The sequence below is a fragment of the Microtus oregoni genome, unplaced genomic scaffold, assembly GCF_018167655.1.
Source record: "Microtus oregoni isolate MIOR12 unplaced genomic scaffold, Mior012 000019F_ref0000042, whole genome shotgun sequence".
NCBI classification, from domain to species: Eukaryota; Metazoa; Chordata; class Mammalia; order Rodentia; family Cricetidae; genus Microtus; species Microtus oregoni.
The window spans coordinates 23,267,274-23,287,925 of record NW_024543078.1 but is presented as its reverse complement, the minus strand read 5'-3'; the positions used below and the strand labels follow the sequence as shown (position 1 = coordinate 23,287,925).

Genomic DNA, 20,652 nt, shown 5'->3' with positions numbered 1-20,652 from the left:
TCTGCTGAGAGTGCCAAACATCTCCCACAACTTCTCTAGAAGGTAGTATATTTTAAAAATATCATTTTTGAGTTATAATTCTCATTTCTACAAAAATTTCCTCCATAATTTGAAACTATACCCAGACTCTATAAACCCATACACTTATAACTTTCAGTCATTTGCTAAGTATTTATTTGGCGCCCGTAAGCTTGCGGGCACAGTAACTGAGGGCTAAGACAGAGGGATAAACAAAGCCACCATCTGTGTCTCCATCAAACCTGAATTCATAGTGAAGACAGATAGTAAATAAGTGGTCAGATAAACACAACGTAATTAATAATCATTCAGTGTGCCATAAGGAAACCCATCAGGGAAGCTCACGTTTAAGCTAAGGTAGGAAGGCTCTAAAGGAGATAGTTCCACCAAAAGCCAGGACGGAAGAAATGAAAGCCTTTAGGGAGGATTTCTTGGCTCCTTGAAAGAACTGATAATGAGTTCAGGAAAACAAAGAAAAAGAGCTCAAGCAGCTTGGAAAGCAGGATTGGGGAGGGCATGTAGGGGCTGGAAGAGGATGGGATGGGGCTGAAGAAGGAATTCTGGCTGTGGTAATGAGTCGGGCATCAGCCACTCCAGGTTTCACTAGTCGTGGTAAGATGTCCAGTTTTGTTCTTTCTACAGTGCAAGGGTACTGAAGGATTGATGTATAAGGAGGCAAGGGGCAATTTAGTTTTAATTTCACTTTTTAAATTTAGCTTTAACAGGTTGCTTTGAGGCTCGGCCTGATGGTGTGTGCTTGAGAAAGCCCAGCACTTGGGAGACTGGGGCTGGGAGATGGGAGGTCAGGGCCAGCCTGGGCTAAATAAGAGACAAGTCATGAAAGAGAGAGAGAGAGAGAGAGAGAGAGAGAGAGAGAGAGAGAAGAGGAGAGGAGAGGAGAGGAGAGGAGAGGAGAGGAGAGGAGAAAAAAAATAATAGAAACAAAACTTTGATGGACAAGTAGAGAATGGATTTATGAGAAGGTCAGTTAGTTTAGTATGCATCGGTCCAAAGACAGCATGGAAAATGTCATATTTGAAGCAAATAAATGTAACTTAGTTCATGGGAAGTTGGCTCAATTATTGAAGAACTGATTCATACAAGGCCAAGTCTTTCCTGTGTCAATCTATTGCTCCTCCAACCCAGCCACCCACCCCACCCCCACTCCCACTCACCCCACACCCAACCCGCTGTGAGCACTCACAGTAGGGATCTGGCTTTCTCCACAAACCTGAAAACGAATGGGGAAAAGTGGCCATCATTCTTGGCTGGGCACAATCCCTTTTCCTCGGCAACACAGGTTCGGGAGCTCCCCCGAGGATCACAGAGCAAGAATCCAGTATTTTTAATATAAGATTCGAGCAATCCCTAAGAACAGGGCCCCTTCGGCTTCTGATGTCTGCTCCCCAGAGCTCGGCTTTGCTGTTTTCACATATGGGGAAACGCAGGTGGAGCTTTCTCTGATCTCCACGTGCTCTGGTTAAGTCATATGCTTTTACTTCCAGCCACTTCTGTCCAAACATGTTTCCCCAATGAAGCATTATGCTCCTATTAAATCAAGATGTTTTCCGTCCAAACTAATATTTTGTTTTAAAATAACATTTATAGTAAACTTTATTAGTTGGTGGACAATAACATTATAGATCAAATCTAGACTATGGTGATTTTCCATAATTCTAGGAGCTAGCAACTACAGTTCATTTACACTGCAAAAAAAAAAAATGTATTTTGGATACATGGTTTCTCATCGAGTTTACTATATGTGGTATTTTCCAGGCTATCTTGTACAAATGCACGTAATTAAATGAAAATAAAGTTTATAACAATGTCATTGTCACAATCAAGGACAAAGCTAAAAGCCTTGGAGAATTTTAAGATAAATTAATATGCAAGAGAAGTGATAGTGCCCTGAATGTGGCAGAAAGAAAAAGCCCACATAACCAAACAAATCCTCAAAAATGGTTTAACTGTGGTTAAGGAAAAGGGGAGAAATCAGATGAAAAGATTTCGGATTGGATGTCATGACAGTGTTGTTGCGGGTTTCTGGGTATCTGGGGAGCTAATGCTACTGTCCTCCTAAGACGAGGAATTTTCCTTTCCCTAGGTACCTAGGTCACCACTGTCAGGCTTAACCTGGGCTTATAAAGGAAAGCTAATGGGAGGAGAGCCTGCAGTGAAGGAGCCAGTGGGTCTTCTCATCTTCTGTGGATGAAGCCAGCTTGCCACCCTCACCAGAGAGGCAGCTCTCTCCCTGGTGGTTATAAGCTGGAGCCTGCAATCTGGTTGTGAGCCTGCACTTTTCCAAGTGTCAGACCTGCCGCACGCCTTCCACAGCTTGTTTCATGGATGTAGCGAATGCTGTCTGTCTAATAACCACACTCGTTCCTCTCAAATTCTTTCCCAGTCCCAGCTCTCCTGGAAGACAAGGAAAGCAAGCTCTTGCCTTCTTCCCATTTAGCTGGCAAATCCTTACCCACCTTTCCAGGAACCCGGTCAACTTTGGCGTTTGTCCCTGAACACCACAGGAAACAAGCTCTCCTTCACGCGTCACTTCCTGCAATGACTTACCGACCTCCCTGCTTTCCTTCCCTCTTGTTCCTGCAGTCCCGTCAACACATTGCCAGCAAAGCAGTTGCTCCTCACTTCAACCGGCTCCGCCCTACGCTTCTCCTAGCTAATCACAGGACTACCCACCCAAAGTGCGTCTACAGCTTCCAGGTCAGTGCCGGGGTCCGGAAGAAAGGTACTAACTCAAAGGCAGCTTCCTGGGGCTCACTCAGGAACAGCTGGATCTGAATCTTTGGGCTTGGGGAAGAATAAGGCTTAGAACCCTGCATTTTAAAGTAGATCTCAGTTATATTAAGTGGATGGAGGTCTCTGATTGTTGCTGTGGTCTTAGTTCCTCTGCACAGGGACCTCTTTAGGTTCATCGGCTTCCTACACTGAAAGTCCATCTTCTTCCCTGCAGGTGTGGCTTCCCCTGCCCTTGCAGCTCTGCTTCCTAGACTCCTCATGACATGTCTTGGCCCTTCCTGGAATGCTCCTCCATCCCATGTCTTCTTGGTAAACACGATTTAATTTTCAAATGCCGGCAGAAGCTGGTAAACTGGGCAGCCATAGTTCCGCAAGATGTTAAGAGAGTACTCATAAGTACTAGAGTTGCATTTAAATTGCAATTTTCCTTTTGGTTAAAAAGGAAAGAAATCACCAGAAATTCTCTGTCCCCTGGTCTGTATTGAAGAATGAACCAACTATCATCCCATTAGAAAGCGGGACATAAAAATAGCTCACTCCTGCTATTTAAATGCAACTGTATCTGAGCCTCATGCAAAGAGGCATTTAAATCATGGCTCTGTCAAATAAAAACCCTGAAAAAAATCAAAAATAATCACTATTTGTTCTACAATCTAAATGTATATTTTTGTCTTTTTTATTTACAGTATAAAATGCTTTTCTCCCAGGAAATCAACAAATATGAGTATTCATGTCACCAAATGCTGATGATTAAAAATAATCACTCTAATGGGAGCTGGCCCAATGCCAACACGATCAGGGTCTGCATCGCAAGCATGATCATGATAATTTACATCTCCGTGCACACCAATGCCCCACCATTCTTAATGGATTCTATTTTAGTCTTTATGAATTCATAGAATCCTAATTTTCTATATTATGGTCCACCATTTGCTTTTAGAAACCATGGAATTGTTTTATTTTAAATGGGGAATGGCTCAGCATCATGTAATTCTTCAAGTTTCTTACTTCAAGGATTTAGCTGCCTACATACCAAGAGTCCTGAGAAGGCAGAAAAGAGAGAGGAAAAGAAGGAACAGGTCTCATGCTGCCCAACCAGGAAGACCCTTACTGCAGGGAATCTTTGTACCAGCCTATGGCTCTTCCCCCTTCGTAGAATATCTGACCCATCAACATTCCTGGCCATAGCCCAAGAACATAACAGCTGGCAGCGTCTCCCAGCATGAGAGAGACTGGGGTTTCATCCTTCACTTCTCTTATCCTGTTGAGGTTTCATTTATAACAAAGATATGTCAAAACATGATTGCAAAATTCGTAGCAAATCATCAAATGTTTATATTCAACAAATTAACACCTTTTGTAAAAAAAAAGGAGAGAGAAGCTATATAATTGTACTCTTCAGTAGATAATTATTAGCAATGTATATGTTGAAATACAATACGGTAAAGGCAGTGTTGACCAGTAATGACAACCCAGTTTCCATTTTAGACTTTTTTTGTTTTACAGTTGTGACTGTGCAAGCCCTGTGACACTTTGCAGACAAATTAGAGTCTATAATGACTTATGATAAGATCAGAAGGAAAATATGAAATGACTGAATGACAGTCAGACGGGGTCTGCTCTCTCTGCAAACCACATGTGTGCATGTATCTCCAACAGACACACCTCCAAAGTGCTGTTGTCGCTGGTGAGACTAGCAGAGTGAAAATGAGACTACAAGTTCAAATCCTGACCCACAAGCAGGAGACAGAAAGAGAGAGCACCCTGGGAATGGTGGCTGTCCTGAATTTGATCCACAAGCAGCGGCCAGAGAGAGAGAGCACCCTGGGAATGGAGGAAGTCATTTGAAACTTCAGATCTGCCCCTGGTGACATGCCTCATCCAACAAGGCCACTTGTCTTGACCTTTTCCAAACAGTTCTATCACCTGGTATCCAAGTATTCAGACATATGAGCCCATCGGAGCCATTTTCATTCCAACCACAAATTTAAAGGGTGTAGCCCTTTAAATATACCATCCCACTTAAAAATAGTCCCAAGCACACTTTGAGGAAAGATTCTAAATTAAACTTGGGGAGAAAGCAGCTTATTGGGCTTACCCATTCTGCTCACAATCCATCACTGAAGGAAGCTGCGGTAGGAATCAGGTAGCAGGATGTAGAAGGAGCAGCGGGCTGCATTCCTGCCACCTGGCTCCCGACCGCCTGGCTAGCTTATGCCCTGAAATAACAACACACAAATTGTATTCTTTTAAACACTACCTGGCCCATTATATCTAGCCTCTTATTGGCTAACTCTTACATATTGGTTTAACCCATATCTAGTAATCTGTGTATCACCACGGGGTTGTGGCTTACCGGGAAAGATTCAGCATGTCTAACCTAGTGGCTGGTTCCATGGCGTCAGAGCTTCACGGCATCTGCTTGACTCTGCTTCCTTCTCCCAGCATTCTGTTAGGTCTACTCTGCCTGTCTAAGCTGCTGTTCAATCAAAAGGCCAAGTCAGTTTCTTTATTAACCAATGAAAGTAACACATAGACAGAAGACCCTCCCATATCAGCAGGAACTGAAGCAGAAGCCCTAGACGAGTGCTGCTGATTGGCTGGCTTCCCATGGCCTTCTCAGCCCATATATAGGACCGCTTACTCAGGGGTAGACCTGCCCACAGTGATCTGGGCCCTCCTCCATCACTCATTAATCAGAAAATACCTCACATGCTTTCCTATTGGCCAAACTGTTCCTTCTTCCTAAATGACCTTAGGTTGTTTCAAGCTGAAAATAAAAGCAGCAAAGTAGCATGTGCAAGCACAATGTTTATACCCATTCTAGGACAGACTAAAAGGTTTTGGATGAAAACCTTAACATTAGAAGTATTGGAGACAGCATTTCAACCCAGACATCTGGACACAAGAAATCATGCTTCCCTACCCCACCCTGCTCCACTTAGCCCACACCCTTGGTAGTTCTTCTGCTATTCTCTAAATCCATTTTTTAGATAGTACAACATTAGCACCCCCAGTTCAAAGACAGGGGTCATAGGTATTTCTTCTGTGTAAAGAACGCACTTCTGAATCCCACAGAGTTGGGGTGAGCAAAGTCCTGGAGCTCACCGCTGCTGTAATTGTCGGGCGATGACTGTCTCTCCCTCCTCCACCCTGTGCCAGGGCAGTTTTACGATATTGACAGTGGCAGCATCAAGCTCCCACGGGACCTGCCTGCTCTTGGGTCCACTTCTGCTGCTAACTAGCTCTCCCTTTCTGCTCAACACATGGATTGGGGGAGTCAGAGCTCCTGTGACTCATAAGCTCTCCCGGAGGGAGTGCAGTGTTCTCTGACTTTTAGCGGCACATTTCCCCCCTCCAGAGACCTTTTCCTCCCATTGCCTGCTCAGAGGTTTGGTGACTTTAAAGTTGGTACTTCATTGCCAGCTCAAAAGGAATCTTACGAGTCTATTTGGGGAACGAAAAGAAAGACAGGAGAGGAGGAACGCTAGCTTCGCAAGCAAGAACTCTGGCATGGTGTTGGACTGCAGCCTAAGCACGGAAATGCTGGAACCTATGACTCTAGCGACAGAAAGGCCAGTGCTTCTGATGGGCAGGTGAGGCAGCCAATCACAAGGGAGATTCAGCGGCCTGAGAGGTTCAAGCCATAAAGAGAACTGAACTCTGCTTCTTGTGCGCGTAAAGCAATTCAATGGGCTCACTCGGGCTTCCGCAGAGTGCCAACTTCGACAGACTTTTTATGTCCTTTGGGGACTTTGTAACCAGGAACATCTGCCTCAGTGTCTGGGTTATTGAAAGTGTTCTTTCTTAAAAGGATCTTGTGTACTCAATCCCCTTACACAAGACAAAGCCAATCATTGTAAATGGATTTAAGTGTAGAAATAAGTGTACGTGATTTCCCCCCTGAATACATATTGAAATATAGCCTAAATTTTATCATAGTGGCAAAAGTTCCCGAGACAATAATGAGCATCTTGCTTTGGAAAATAGCCGGGGCCATTTCTTCTTCTTGCTTTGTTCTTTTAATGATATGCTCAAAAGAAATTGCCTACATTGTAACCTTCTGCACAATGCGCTGCTATTGACATCTGAGGATTAAGTTTTAATTGAATTAGGATTTCAAATAGTCTATTATCTTTGATCCCTGGATAATGATGACAAAGACATCCTAGAGCAGGCAATGAAACTGGCAAATGTGTTGAAGAGACAGCTAACAGCTCCATTCAGCTTACAGCAACTTGCCAAACACACACACACACACACACACACACACACACACACACTACTCCTACACTTACACGAAGCAGCAGAAAAGTCAGCAGCTGCAGAGACTGCCTGTCCCACGCTGCCTCCTGGGGTTGAAACCCAGGTGTCTCTTCTGCCAAGGTGTAGAATTGTCGCAGCAGGGGAGGGCACTGGACACGTCATCATGCTATATATTTCTGGTTGGAACTTTTTGGAGGGTGTGGGTGATGGAGAGTCTCTCACGTCAGTTATGTCAGAGGGCGAGCAAATGTTCATAAAAAAATCTCAACTCCTCAAGGAGAGGGGAGAAGTGACGTCAGCAGGTACCGAACAAATAATTTTGCAGCAGTGATTATGAAGTATTGCGCGCATGCCAACTGTGCCGGGCTTGCTCTGTCAGTGGCACACACAATGCTTCAGATTCCCCCACCCTCACCCCTCTCATAGGCACTCAACACTTTTGCTCAAAAAGCATGCCAAAGAAAAAGGGAATTCTGGGCCAAGCAGATCTGTCCGATTTTGGTGTGTTTGCCAAAGTGAGTCAGTAAGTAGCCTGGATTCCCATAGCACCCACATGCCGCCACAGGAGGCTTAGCTGACAGGGCAAGGTGGGGTCCAGAGCCGACTGCAGCTGCTTGTTGTAATTATGAGAGACAGCACGCTGTGCCACCCTGACTGCCTCCCCTAGCCAGCCCCTTCCAGCTTCCCAGCTCAGGACTGCCTTAGACCTGGCAAAACTGAATCCGAAATGCAAAGAAAGATCCTGTCATCAAGAAGTCAGCGAAGGACGGTCATGTGGTGCATAGGTTGGCATGAGAACAGCCTCCTGCTTCTCCACACCCATGCTTATTCTTCCACACTAGAGGCCCAAGAGTCAAGACTTTGGATGGGTCGGTTAGCGTTAGCATCCTTCCTGGCTCCATCCTGGTCCGTGCTCTTTGGCCAGCACGGACCCGCCACCCCTCCCCCAACAACAGACACGGCTCTGCTTATTCTCTGACGCCAATTTCTCATTTATCACCCTCACCCACACAAGTCAGACTTGGGATAAAGGTCTGGATATAAAATCCACAGCTTGCAGCAGTGTCTGGGGTGAAGCTAGCAGTAATTCTTCCACTTTACCTCCTGAAGCCAGGCACTAGGAGCCTTGAAGTAGAGACGATGCTATGAACGGGAACATACTACAGAAAACCCAATGACTTCCTGCGAGTTGTGTGGGGACACATAGAAGTGGTTCTTTGGCTCCCATTTTCAGAGCACTCTGAAAATGTAGGAAGAAGCTGGCAGTAAGCAGGTTCAGGATAAGCCACTTGGCTCATGGGTGTGAAAAGTGTGAAAAGAGGCATGAGAAAAAAATAATAATTTGTTTCTCGCTCTCCATTTTTGGTTTGGAAAAAGGGCACCCATCCCCATAGAGATGGACTCTCAAATTTCTCAGGAAGGCAGCCATTTCGTGCCCTGGCTGCGCCTCCCTCCACGGGAACCGTGTCTGCTCTCTGGTTCTGTATGGCACGGCCCAGCACCTAGGAGAGCTCACAAGGATTGTTGAGATGACCATGAAGCCATTGCCCATAGCTGGGCCAAGCCAGCAGGGACCAAGGCCAATGAAAGCAACCTCGTGGCTGCTAAGCCAGGGTTCTCATTTTCTAGCCCAACTTCCTTTCCCATTCCCCATCCAAAGGATGCCCTTTCCATCCCTCAAACCAGCTTAGCATCTCACCTCCCTGCCAGCCATCTCCAGAGTCCCCCTGTGGGGAGCTGGCAGCCACTTTGCCCACCACAGCAATTGTCTCCTCTTACACTGCTGACCTGGGCCTTTCTTGAGCTCGCTGAGCTCCTTCACAGAAATGATGGACACTCCTATGTGTCTTCGTGCACACACGCGGAGTAAGTCTGAGCAACGGCAATGCTGGTGACCGTGAAAGCCAACACTTATGCAGCACCTCCCGGGCACCGACCTTTGCCCCTCGCTGCCCACACACATCCCCTCCTCATTATCCCAATGGCCCGAAGAGACAACATCTATTTCTTTTCATTTTCCTCAGCAACACAACCAAGATCTTGACTTATTAAAAAGTGCTTTGTGTCTTAAAGGCACAGCCACATGGCTTCCGTGGTCGAAGCTGCTGACAGAATTTTGGCTCCGTGTCTTCTACTAGTAGAACACATAGTGGAGTCAACAAATGATCTCTTTTGAATAAATCAGTGTGCCCCAAATAAATGTCACCGAAAAGGATTCTGGCGTTTCATTTTTAGCTCATAAGACCTAGTTTTGGAGAGTCCATGTTGTCTTTGAACAAAAGATTGGCTTCTTGTCATTGAATTTCTTGACATAAACTATCTTATGAAAATGTTGAAATAAATAGCATATTAGCATAAGAACATCTATGTGTGTGTATACATCTGAAATTTGTAACATAAGGCTACAATGAGTACAAGATAAAATAATCTCTAATATAAAAGTCATCTAGATCTTGCCCAGCCCCATAGGCACATTCCTGTAGCAGGGCATTCATTGCTAATCATCACAGACTTGGGCTGAGTTCCTCTAGGGATAGGAAACTGGGTATCTTTCAGAGGAACCCATTCCTCTAAAGTGCCTCCCCAGCACAGCATCTTCCTGCAGCATAGCTAGAGCCCAGCGGTTACTCTGTTAATAACTTTGGTTTCTTTCTACAGTTACGCTAAGGAACACAGCTCAGGGGTAGGAGGTATATTTAGTTCCCTTTTTTCCATAAGCGAGTAGGTGAGTACATTTGCATATTAATCTGTCATAAGGGCATCAACCCTTGGATTTTATGCACCTATCACTTGACATCGTTTCATTCACTTTGGTTTGGAGAACTAGCAACGAGGCAGGTGAGGTCTCTAGAGAAAGAGTGACCACAAAAGCGTTTGTACTGCACTTAGAATACGGTTTCTCAAAGTTTGAATTTAATGTGCACACAGATCTCCTGAGCATCTTTTTTTTTTCTTCCAGTCGATGGAAGGGGACTTTATTTGGTCCCAGGGTCATGGGCCAGTTAATGCCCCGGCTTTATTTGACCTTCTTCTTGGGGCGCAGGTTGTTGGTGTGGCCGCACTTCTTGCGGCAGTTGACTGCACGGGGGTGCAAGCGTGCATAGCACTTGCGGCAGATCATCTTGTCACAGTTGTACTTCTGGGCAAGCTGACGAAGGGACGGCTCGATGGTGCCACCACGCAGACGAAGCACCAGGTGCAAAGTGGACTCTTTCTGGATGTTGTAATCCGACAGGGTCCGGCCATCCTCCAGCTGCTTGCCGGCAAATATCAGCCTCTGCTGGTCAGGTGGGATGCCTTCCTTGTCTTAGATCTTGGCCTTGACATTCTCGATGGTGTCACTGGGCTCGACCTCAAGAGTGATGGTCTCGCCCGTCAGGGTCTTCACAAAGATCTGCACGTTGGCGTCAACCCGCTCGGTTGCCGCGTTGAAAAGAAAACCTGACCATCTTTTTAAAGTCTAGGTTTTAATTCATTTGTTCTGACTTAGGCCTAAACTTCTAATTGTTTTCTAAGGCCCGGTTGATGCTGATAGAACCTGGAATCCTCTTCCCTAAACCAGATGGTTCCACCAAATCCCTCCCCTCAGGACTCAAGAAACCCTGAAGAGAGTAAGAGTAAATAGGGTAAGAAATGGGGGACACCAAGAGAACCAGACGTTCTAGACACAACAGGCCTGGTGCACATACGAACTCACAGAGACTGAGGCAGCGTGCGCAGGGCCTGCGCAGGTGCTGTAGAGCTGAAGGGACAAGGGGACAGATGCCCCATCCCTAACCCAGAAGCAATTTCCAGTTTATAACCACTCGCAAAATGAAATTTCGCTTTTCCACAGGAAACAAACTACTCTTGCAGGTAGGCTGCGTGCCCAGCAGTAGGTGGCCAGCAGAAAAATGAACTCAGTAGCATCTTTGGGGGTCCCTGTCTCATCTCATGTTGTCTTTTCCCTTAAAAACAAACAAAAAACCAAAAACCACTATTATATTTTTACTTTTATTAACTTTCTATTTTTATTCTCCCCTTTTACCCTACCAGTCTTTTGTGTATATATCATGGCTTCTGGCTTAGTGTTGCTAATGGAGTTCCTGAGTGTGCACATGAGTGTGTCTCTGCATCTTCATCTGTTTCTTGCACCTGATCTTGGGCGCTTTTCCTTCTGCTTGTTTGCTTTGTCCTATTCTATTGTGCCCATTTTTGTTCATTTTATTATTGTCCCTTAGAAGACCATTTTCTAACGAAAGACAGAAAGGGGGTGAATCTGGGTGGGGAGGGAGCTGAGGAGGAACTGGGGGGGGGCATAGCAGGGGGGGGACAGCAAAATCAAGATATAGTACGTGAGGAAATGAAAAAAAATCCCGACTTTCAATAAAAGGATTAAAAAGTATAAATAAAAATTAAAAGCAAAGAAATTCTGAAAAGGAAAGAAGACTAAATATAAAAAGTTGATACTTGTGAAATTAAAAGAAAAATGAACTCTGTTTCATCCACTTATCTTGAAAAAAGAGGCTCCCCAGTGGAGAAAGCGATGAATTCTTTCGGACTTCAGATGCCTGCTGCTTCGAGGAGCGCTGGTTTGGATGGTCTGAAGCAGAGCCTGCCTGGGGAGCAAGGCTCTCAGAGGTGTGTCCCGCATGTGGTCCTGATGCAGATGTCCTTCGGCTCAGAGGTTGGAAGCACTCCTGGAATGAATAAGTTAAGTGCAGCGTGGGTTTTGTTCATAGTTCATCATTCTTGGTCATTAGCGTGAAGGACGTCAACTAAATGGTGACCATATTTTGCAGGAGTTGGGTCAAGCTACGCTTAGCCACAAGAACGTACCCCCAAGAATGCCTGCTGACTGGAGACTCCAGCCCATATGTTTTTTCCCCATTTTTTTTTCAGGAAAACCTCAATAAATAACATTATTCAATGAGTCAGTGGTGCAGTGGACATATGGATAGCATTTATTGTTGGATTAGCCGGGACAGGTGCCATTTATTTGGATTCTACCTCTTAATTGATGGCATTGTCATAGAACAAAACGAGGCAGTGAGATCCTTGCCAAAGTCATGGCACCCTGGCTTTAATCTGGGTGGCTAGAAAACTACCTAACTCTCATGGGTTCCAGAAGAAACTAAGCCATATTTGAAAATACCCGAGGGTTATGAACTCAGAACTCCGTTCTCGTCCCAAATGATAGAATAAAACAACCAATAATTTCCATGTTCTCGACTGATTCTCCTAACAAAGCGTCCAGGGCTTTTCCGTCAGAATCAGGTAGAACGCAGAAGGAGGGCTGGTGATAGGTGCAGTCTACATAATAAAACTGAGACCAGGAAACTTCTACATCGATTTCTTGAGATGCTGGGATGTGGGTTGGATTTCTAACATAAATATTTCTTAGAAAACCACACATCCAATTACTTCCTGTGAAACAGACGAAATACCACAGAGATCAAACAGAGAGTAGGTGAGAGAAAAGGATGGCAGGAAATGCAAAATCCTTCTCTGTACCATGCATGTATCAGCAGGGCTGTGAGCTCACAGACAGACTCACTCAGCTATTCCTGAATGACCCTGTTGTGCTGAAGGCTCACTGAGGCTGCGGCTAAATGCTAAAACCAAAGCTATGCCCCTAGGAAAGCACCGAGGAAATGGACATTGCAAATACCCAGTCTCCGTGTGTGCATTTTGGTGCAGACTGTCTTGAAACAACAAGGCTTTTACTCTCAGGATGTCTGGAAATGCGCCAGTAAGATCTCAGAATAAAATGGGTAGGAAATGATGGTAGAATGCAGACGTGCATGCAGGGATATTTGATAAGTGATATAAACACGCACCCAGGAGCAGAGCCATACCCTCTCCGCTCCTGGGTCCTCGCAGACTGATTGGATGTGGTGATAGAGGATCAAAGGGACTTTCAGGACAGCCATCCCCTGACCTTTCCAAAACAGACAAATATTCAGTGTTGCATAGAGACATAACAACGTTTAGTGACACGGAGACTCCTGTAACCAGACACAGATGTAAACAACCGAAAACGCATTCCCAACAGTGCCTCCTTGATTAGTGGCAGTGGCTTCATCCTTCTTTTCAAACTAGCTGATAGTCCAGGGTCTCGTGAGAATCAATAGGTCTCTTAAGAAAAGGTTTCCAGGTCACTGACATTCTGGCACCATACAGACCCACCCCGATGTTTGAGATTTCTATAAGTTGAGGTGCGGAGGTCACATGCAGTTAGCTGACCACAGAACCAGAAGTTGAGGATGAGACTCCAGCTTGACACACTCTACACTGGCTCTGGTTCTGCCTGTCACCTATGTGCAGAACCATGTGGGCTTTGTGTCACCCTGTTGATTTCACATTGGGATGCTGATTTCGATGATGGGCTTTCTAACTCATCACTTCTACACCCTTGGTCCTTAACAATCACTGCACTGTTGAATGAATGAATGAAATAAAGAATGAATGAATGAAAGAAAGAATGAATGAATAAAAATATATTACCTATTACTAATCCTTTCGCTTTCAGTACATTATATCAGGGTATACTTTTGAATATTAACTGATTTTGAAAACATGCTTTCATTTAGATTTCCTTGGTTGTCATTGTTGTTTTTTGAGACAGAGTCTCACTTTTATATAGCCTTGGCTGATCTAAAACATACTATGTAGACCAGGCTGGCCTCATACGCACAGACACCCTCCCCTGTCCCTCTTCTGCCTTCTGAGTGCTGAGATTTTGTTTTATTTCACACACTTGTATCTAACACTGCTTCTATAAATGACAGTATCAAGCTAACTCAATCTTACTGTTCACAATCTATATTCAAAAGCATCCAAATTCAATTTTACTTCTCCAGGGTCCTTTTATGTCATCAGAATGCTTCCATCTTTCCCTCTTGAGTCCACAAGTAGCTAACCATCCTTGAAGATGTTCCTATGATCCTCAGCGAGGCTGATTAGGAAGCCAGATGATTTCTGTAACCCTGAAATCCTTACAGATACCAAGCGAAGGAACCCAAACGGCAGACTTAAAATGCTCACAAAATTGTGAATGAATTAGGTAAAACTCCGTTTTTACCGACATACTGTAACATTGCATGTATTTCTACCTCAGAAGCTATGTGTTCATTTCTTTGGTGACATCACAGCAGGTTTTACTGATCTGTGACATGGAGTGTTCTCAATATCCCCTTGAAGGTTCTGATACAGAAGGCAGGGCATGGGATGGGGGAAATGTGTGGTGAGGGGCCCAGGCAGATCTGACGTGGGTTTGCTTGGTATGCAGGGGAGCTGCAGCCTAATGAAATCAGAGCTGTTTCCACTCAGCCTTCTCCTCATGCTTCCTTGAGTCACCTCACAGGCTCCTTGGTGCTCACCGACCTCTGCTTTGAGAGTGTAAACCCAAGACACTCCTAGAAGGCTCAGGTGTGGGGCCTGTGTTCTGCTTTTCTTGCTTTTGTTCGATGCCAAGCATGATTAAAGAAATTGTCTGCTAATGCTGAGTTCTTTGGAAGGCTTGCCTGCTCAGGTTGGGACAAGCAGTGTATGAACTACTCCACCTGCCCCCTGAAGCACCATTTCCACCCTGGCCAGAGGCCCCAGGATGGCTTCAAGGTAATCAGCTTATTAATTTTCTGGTCCCCACTCCTGCTTTGCCTGGGAGCAACAATGATGCAATTATTTTCTACCTCTTATGATGAGACAGTGCCTGAGAGAATGTTTCCTAACCCAGTTCCACCCTCTTTGAACATGACTTCAACCCTAGAAAGTTCTGCGAAGGGCTTTGTCCCACATAACCACCCTGAGAACGAGTCTGCCCTGTTGGTGGAAGCCTGCACCAAAGTCGGGAGTGTAGATGCCACTCCATCCTTCCCGAGACAGAGATTACAGAAAGTTGGTGCTTTTGAAAGAATGAACATGTATTGCCAGCGCTTCCTTTCCATTCCCTGTCCTGGGCACATAGGTTGATGTCTTTCCCTTTTGGGGAAGAGGCAGAGCAGGGAAGAGAACCCAGGGCCCTCAAGCACGCTACGCAACTGCTATAACACAGTCAAACTCTCGGGCCCTTCTTTTCTGTGTTTATACACATACAGCCCCCTCACTCCACCCCAACACACACAAGTCCCAAGTAGCATAATTAAATGGATCCAGATTGAAATCCCCTCCAGCCATTTGTGCCAGGGGTGACTTTGGCTGTGCTGCTGTCTTCAGATGACAGGCATAAACACTAGCATCTCCCTCAGGAGGGAACTTGGAGGGGGGGGGGGGGTGGCATTGAGAGGAGCTGATATTTCTGATCCAGAGTTTCACTCAGCGCCTGGTGCCCAGTCTCCTTCCCCCTCCTCCATACTTATACCTCTCCTGACGCCAGTCCTTGGCACCAACCCCTTCCTCCAGGGATAGATCCCTTTGAAAAGACCCCCTACTCAGACCATTACCACGTGTCCTGTGATGGTCATTCCACATCTACAGTCTGAGGGACTTCCTTCCTCAGTTAGAATAAAATGACTTCCTCTTGAAAGTCTTTGCTACAGCAAGACAGTTTTCCCTCTGGGTCTCAGGGTAACTATCTCAAGCCAAGTCTTCCCGATTAAAATGGAGCGTCACTAAGTGGCCTCCAGCAAAGCTCAGCTGTATCCCGGCTTGGGGTCTGGGGGTCTGTGATCCCTGAATGAAGATCCCTTTGACTTCAACAAATTGGAATAACACCTATTTCAAATATATTATTTGATGAAAGCAGATGTCAGCAGATACTGCCTATGTAATTGATATTTGATTTATTCAAGATTTATGCATGCTGTGCCTTAGATTTATTAATGATAATCCCCGGCTCTTGTGTTTAATATAGTGGAACCAAAACATAATTTGCTGGGATCAGTCAGAAATGCATCAAAGTGATTAACTCTCCATGCAAACCATTATGCAGCGACATCCCTACTGTGCACAGTGCAAAGGAGGCAATAATACAGTAATTGACTTCACTTATGCGAGTTAGATATTTGCTGTGATTGCTAGAAAAATGTTATCTCTTTATCTTTGATCCTGGATGTTCATATCGTCCTCATCCTTTGATGTTCCTTTTACTGGTAGGATTTTCCTGAAATTGATACACACATATGAATACACATGCACGCGCGCGCGCGCACACACACACACACACACACACACACATACACTATACCGCTCCAACAATTCCATGCTAGAAATGATAGAATGTCTTACTAAAACAGACAGGCAAGATAACTGTCTTTGTGAGGCTGTCTGGTGGGCAGTACTGCATCTAGTTGGAATAAGGAACCATCTCTTTTAGCCCCTAGTGGAGGGTTGTGGTGTGTGTGGCTAGCTAACATGGGTTACACACCTGCACAGCTCCTACCCACGTCTATCACAGACATTAAGACCCAGAAAGACTGTGGAACCCTTGCCATGTAGCAGCGACGCTACAACTAGGAGAGAATCGGGGACTTGCCTGTTCTCTTCCAGTTTGCAGTAGACTTCTGTTTCTACATCGTCTCCTTGGGGCCATCCCACATCTGTGTCTCAAACACGTCACATGACTCACACTGTCAACTCATCCTTTCACCCAGTGTTGGTCCTTTTGTTTTGTTTTAGATAGCTAATATTTGATTGGGCGAACATCCATTCCTTATAAATGCCCTTCTCACTTCTTTTCTAGGATATTTTTCTCTCCGAGTAGATGAGGGCAGTTTTATTTCAGACTTTTGGAAGTCAGCACACACACGCAACAAAATACCCAAGGCCTGCAAGAACACCTCGTGAGAGCTGGCGGTCCTCTCTCTGTGCCTGTCCTCATCCGCGCCTCCCCTCCGAGGTAACCACTGCAGCCGTTTCTGGCATAATATTCCTGGAAATGTAAACAGTAGGCGGCCGCATACACGCACCAGGTGCTTTTCATTTAACACTGTGTTTTAGAGCTGTTTGGTGTTTGCTGATAAGGAGCCATTTGATTCTTTTTCATTGCTATCTTTGATCATTTTTAATTGTTTAAAGAGCTGCCTGGCCTTCGATGTGGTACAATAAACTCCACCCTTGAAAATAATTTTCAAAACCTTTTGTTTCCAGCCTGGGAATTGGGGCTGCAGTTCAGAGTGAAGGGCCGTCCTGTGTGGATTGAGTGAGGCCAGGATGCTCTCTCCCGGACCCCAGGATGCTCTGGTGTTTTGTCTGCTGCTGCGAATGTGCCATCTGTCTCCCGGCCATGTGGCAGAACATGTCAGTACATCAGCATGGCCCTTGATGGGTGAGGGCATTTGCCAATCTCATGCCCTTGCCGGTTCCTCGTAGGTTCCTTTGGAGTGTGAGGCAACTCATATTACCTAGCAGGGCTAATATGACTCATGCTAACTTAAGTTTTAAGACACCGTCCCAGGTCGTTCTTCGTGACCCTCAAAACAACCCCAGTTGTTTCTACATTGGTTTCCCTTTTGCTTTCTAGGTGGACAGAGGGACACCCTCTTGTGTTTTTTTAAATCTATCACCCTAACAATCAAGTGGACCCCCCTTTTCATTTTCTCTTCCATCTTTTTAAAGCCTCACAAACAATGCCCAGGATCCAGAATGGCACTCTGCATTGGTGAGACCTGCCACAAAACACCTCAGCCTTGGTCATTAGGAATTGTTTTCTCAAACCCTGCAACCTCCTGAGCCATGGGCACGGTAGTTCGTTCTCAGGGCTCCTTTTCTTAGCTGCTATAGAAGCAAGTCCTGCCTCAGCAATCCAGATCTATTTTCCTGTCCTAAACGTTAATTGATTCCTGCTCCTCAGCACCAGGAATGAAGAGAAACTTCACCTCTGCTCAGCAGCTGTCTATCCAACCAGGTTCAGCCAGACTGACCAGGGAACCTGGGAAGGCTGCCACAGCATGGCACAGCCCGAGGACACTGGGGCCCTAGTCCAAAAGAAATGAGGCCAGAGATCCAAGAAGCCTGTCTGAGGGAGGAATTGCAAAATGTGTGTGACCACCAGCTTCACATGCGGATGTGGACAGCAGAAGAGAAGAAGATGACACGTTCTTAAAGAGAAGGTAGTTTGTAAACTGCTAGTCGCTTCCACAAGAGGATCCTTAAAGCCAGAGTCACCCCGGTGCAAATTATACGACGGTACCTGAGACACCACAGGAAGAATATTTCCTCACTGGGAACCCCTGTTTCTTTTTCTGGGGCAGAAGTCTACATCAGGTGCTGTGGAGACAAATCTAGACAGCAGGTGGGAACACATCTTTGGAAAACGACACGGTGTATTTGCAGTTCTCGGCACCAGGAACCGATGAGCAATGATACCAATATCAACCGTATTGACGGTGATCTGATGAGGGTCCAATATTCACACTACCCCCAGTTTTCTCCGAGAAGGGCAAGGAGGGTTGCAGACGCCCAGCCTATGTTCCAGATGACACCTAAAGCCGGCCTGCTGGCCGTCTACACCCATTCTTTCCAGGCTCATTCAACTCAGCCCTCTCTCTGTTGCTCTGTGAGTCGGTGGGACTCATGATTCTAAAGGAATCTTTTTTCCGCTCCTGATGACAAATGTAATGAATACCCCCATACATATCCCAAAGCAGTAAATGTTTAGTTAAGTTCCAAGTGCTAGGGGAGAGGCTAGCTTAGTCTACTGAAAACCTAAAAGCACAGGACTCTCCTGACGCCTGGATACAAGCCGTTCCTATTCCATCAGCAACTAGTCATGTCCAAGTTATCGAAATGGCGCACGATGCTGAGGATTCTGGAACCTTCTTTATGGACTCTTGAGCCACTCTTGAACTGGAGGAACATCGTGGGTTTTGACATGTCTGTAGTATTTAATAGCCTCTGTGCAATACCAGGATGTAAAGAGATTTAAGGCTCTTTGGGGCCGCTGAGTAACAAGATGTTTCTAGAATATCAGAGGCAGGAGGAAAATCTTAGAAGTCCTGTCTAGCAGCTTTACCTTCCACTGATTTGGGATGGGCACACAGAACAAGTTTTATGACATAAAGGCCGTGCAGAAGCACAGTTAACACAATCTGTAAAAGCGAAGTTGTGTTCAACATCATGGAGATGGGGAAAAGCCCAGCGATTACCCCGGAAACTTTAAAATCAGAGACATCTGGCAATCACCGCTGCCCAACCTCATTCTCACCCAGTGGGAGTGAATAGCAAGAGTTATATTTTTGCTTTTAAAAAACCCTGATACATAATATGTGTCCACAGCCCTATGGTCCAGCGCGATAATATGATAAACATATCCAATGTGAAGTGGTAATTATCTTTTGCATATCCTCAGATATTTATCACTAAGACAAATATTTGGAATTTTCAGTCTCTTCTGATGTTTTTCAATTAAATAACTATCTAAAACAGCAGTTCTCAGCCTGTAGGTCATAACCCCTTCAGGGGTCGAATGACCCCTTCACAGGGGTCGCATATCAGATATCTTGCCTATCAGATATTTACATTACAATTCATTAAAGTAGCAAAATTAGTTATGAAGTATCAATGAAATAATTTTATGTATGTGGGGGGCGGGTCACCATAACATGTGGACTGCATTAAAAGGTTGCAGCGTTAGGAAGGTTGAGAACCGCTGGTCTGAAATCATGGTCTCCTAAGCCACCAAGACCATCATCTTTGGAATTCATTAGGCTTTGAAAGTTTGGGGCCCACTCCAGATCTGCTGGAGATAGATGCAAGAATCGAAAGGGTTCACTTAGAATGCTTTCAGACACACCCTAACTAACATTTGAGAGCAGATCCACCCCAAATTGAACATCGGGTGTAAGGGCAAGGAAAGCCAGTTTCCATCTCGTGGAGAGTTCGGGAATGGTTCTCTTGCATGCCAGACCCTTCCGTAGCATCAGTAGAATTCTGTCCTGCATTAGAAACAATCCTAGAAGAGGTTCTTCCAGACAAAAGATTATAATCATATAACAAAGAGATTTTGATCTCAGTAGATTATCATAAAAGATGGAGCAAATGTTCTAACTATTGCCAAGGGAATAAACCCAGGTAAGAATGTGATTTCCTAGAAACAAATAAGGCCCACCTTAAATTTAAAATTGATTTAATTTTTAAGATATATTTTGCATGCATTATCTCATTTGAAAATGCCCCCACTTTAGACCCAGGCCCTCACAGCCTTGTTCTTCCACATTCCAGGCATAAAGAAATGAAGAACAGAGAAGTTAGATGCATTTTCCACGGCTACATGACCTAGATACAGAATGCTAAGAAGATGGGCTGGAATTCGGTTCTGCCAGACACCTCGTCCATTGTTTTGGGTTTTATTTTTCTGATGATCTGGGAACTATGTCGGGCAATTATCTAAGATGCGAATCTGTAATGAAATTGGTTTCCTTTATGAGTCCCTCTCCTTTCCTCTCTTCTGTTTCTCATGTCTGGTAGTAATGGCTTCATAAACACCTAAAATTGTGAAAATCCCAGCTCGGTGATGAGATCGGGAGCTCCCTGCCCCATCTCCGTTACAGGTGAGATACGAGACGCTGTAACTAAGGCAACTGCTCCCTCCTGATCTTATTGGTGGGCATCTGTTTCTAGTTGTAAATGGCCCAACATCTCCTTTACAGGAGAGCTAATAACATCTTAACATATGGTCCTGAAACTGGGCTGCCA

General features: G+C 45.1%; 1 pseudogene; it reads right to left on the bottom strand.

The window, feature by feature from the left end:
- Positions 1–10,008: 10,008 nt before the first annotated feature.
- LOC121459257 overlaps positions 10,009–20,652 on the bottom strand; it is a 49,121-nt pseudogene continuing 38,477 nt past the window's right edge.